The sequence below is a fragment of the Triticum urartu genome, chromosome 7A (assembly GCF_056163025.1).
Source record: "Triticum urartu cultivar PI428250 chromosome 7A, HENAU_Tu73, whole genome shotgun sequence".
Classification (NCBI taxonomy): domain Eukaryota; kingdom Viridiplantae; phylum Streptophyta; class Magnoliopsida; order Poales; family Poaceae; genus Triticum; species Triticum urartu.
In genome coordinates, this window is record NC_141879.1 from 229,055,203 (window position 1) to 229,057,776 (window position 2,574).

At 50.1% G+C, this 2,574-nt stretch overlaps 1 pseudogene across 1 annotated transcript; it reads left to right on the forward strand.

The window, feature by feature from the left end:
• The first annotated feature begins 715 nt into the window (after positions 1–715).
• Positions 716–2,255, forward strand: LOC125518684 (uncharacterized; annotated as a pseudogene). The gene is made up of 3 exons (XR_015609847.1): positions 716–754; positions 917–1,623; positions 1,932–2,255. The product of XR_015609847.1 is annotated as an uncharacterized LOC125518684 (transcript).
• The last annotated feature ends 319 nt before the right edge of the window (positions 2,256–2,574 follow it).

The following is a 2,574-nucleotide window of genomic DNA, read 5'->3' on the forward strand; positions in this document are numbered from 1 at the left end:
TCTTTCCACTCAAAACATTGATTTCTTCTATAGCGTGGACCTTTTTATTAGTAGATCTTTCAGTATGCCATTGAGAATAATTAACCATAATATTATCTAGGAGTTTAATAGCTTCTCCTAAAGTGATTTGCATAAAAGTGCCTCCCGCGGCCGAATCTAAAAGATTTCTAGAAGCAAAATTCAATCCGGCATAATTTTTTTGTATAATCATCCAAAGATTCAAACCATGTGTAGGGCAATTACGTATCATTAATTTCATCCTCTCCCAAGCTTGTGCAACATGTTCATGATCAAGTTTCTTAAAATTCATAATATCGTTTCTAAGAGTTATGATCTTAGCGGGAGGAAAATACTTAGAGATAAAAGCATCTTTGCACTTATTCCATGAATTGATACTATTTTTAGGCAAAGACGAAAACCAAATTTTAGCACGATCTCTAAGCGAAAACGGGAATAGCTTCAATTTAGCAATATCATTATCCACATCTTTCTTCTTTTGCATATCACACAAATCAACAAACACTACTGGAAACAGGGAATTTGCCATCAGCCAGCTCTTTGCCATCTGCCAGCTGATGGCAAAGAACGTCTTTGCCATCTGCTTATAAAAAATAGATGGCAAAGAACTGACAGACGGCAAAGAACATGGTTGCCATCAGCCAATTCTTTGGCATCTGCTAGTGCATGGCAAATAATCTTTGCCATCTGCCAGCAGATGGCAAAGAGGTTGGCAAATTCTATGGCCGTCAAGCATGTAACGGCGTACCAGCCCCACCTCTTTGCCATCTGCCAGCAGACGACATAGATTCTTTGCCATCTGCTGGCAGATGGCAAAGAGATGGGGTTATTTTTTTCCAGGTAAAAAAACTGTGGGGTTATCCCCTCCCTCTCTCCCCACCCATCCAGGTAAAAAAAGACGTTCGCATCTCATCCACACACCACCACCTACCTCCTCTCTCTCCGCCTCCTGCGCCCCTTCCTCCCACCCCCATCCCCATCCCGCTTCGCCTTCCCCCACCACCCTGACCTCCTCAACCTCTACCTCCCCGCCGACCCCTTCTTCGCCCCGCCCCCATCCCCTCCCCACACGCCTTCCTCTTGCACGACCTCACCGACCGCATCGCCGTGCTCGAGCTCGCGGCCCGCGTGGCCGCCCCGCAACCGGCGCGCCGCAAGTACACCTACGCGGCCACGGAGCCCGGCGGCCGGAAGGTCAAGTGGACGGTGGAGGAGAAGCCGCACGGCGGGGGCCGGGCGCTCAAGTGGGAGGCGGAGCTCGCCTCCCCCAACGACGACGGATTCGACCGCAAGTGGAGGTGGGAGGCCAAGTCCAAGGGCGGCACCGGAGGCAAGACCAAGACCAAGTGGGGCACCGAGATCAAGGGCAAAGGCTCGCTCGAGCCATGGTCACATGCCTACACCTGGGAGGAGGACTTCACCGCCTCCGACAACGACGAGGATGAGCTGGAGGTCGAGGAGCGTAGGCTGGAGAAGCCCAAGAAGATCAAGGCCGCCGCCAAGGACAAGGAGGTTGACAAGAAGAAGAAGAAGCCGGCGAGGACGTGCGTCCAGATCGAGGAGATCCCCGAGGACAACACCGCCGGCTGCGACGCCATCCGCAAGGTACGGTACTCAGCACAAAAGATGAGATTTTTGCGGGGGTTTGGGTTCTGTGGCCCGATCTGAACGAAATGTGTGATTTCCAGTAGAATTTCCAATAGAACCAAGTTACCTCTCGCTAGATTTGAGAGAAAATTTGGAATTTTAGAGGATGCTAGTGTCCACACTCTAGATCTGTGCTTAGTACTGGCTACAAATTGACTGAACTCTGCTCTAAATGATATCAGCTTGAGGATTCTGCTCCCTTGCAATGGACTACTGTCATATGTGTACTGACCGCCTGACATTTGTCTCTCTTTCTGATGATGCAGGCCTTTGCCATGGGGAACGGCAAGGGGAAGGCCAAGGAGCTGTCGCCGCAGGATGCCGCGCTGCTCATCCAGATGAACTACAGGGCGCACCTCGCCCACCACTCCTAGGTGCTCAGCTGCCTGCGCGATCTCGCCGTCACCAAGGCCAAGCTCAAGGAGCTCCGGTCCCTCTTCTACAACCTCTCCTACAGGCGCCGCCTCTCGCACGACCACGAGGAGTGCCAGAGGTTCTCCGAGAAGATCATTGTCCTGCTCCTCACCGTCGAAGCGCTCGAGGTGAGCTCTGTCACGGCCTGTTTACGATTGCCGATTGCTGATTGCTGATTGCCATTGCTGTGCTGTGAATATGAAATTCAGTTACTGCATACAGTGGTTAACACTACTAGTCGTCAAACCCGTGCGATGCACGGGCTAGTCTTTCTACTATATTTTACCATAAGAATTGGATTTTTTGGGCATTTAATCGATATATAGCAATAAGTGATGTCCTAACCAACAGATCCTAAGAATGAACCTTTTCTAAATTATGATTTTCTAGTGCAACGTGTACGCTACTGACCAACAGGTCAAATGGAAAGCACTTTATTCTCTGCATCATATACTCATGCCGGTGTAAAGAACCAAAGGGTTCATAGTTCACATA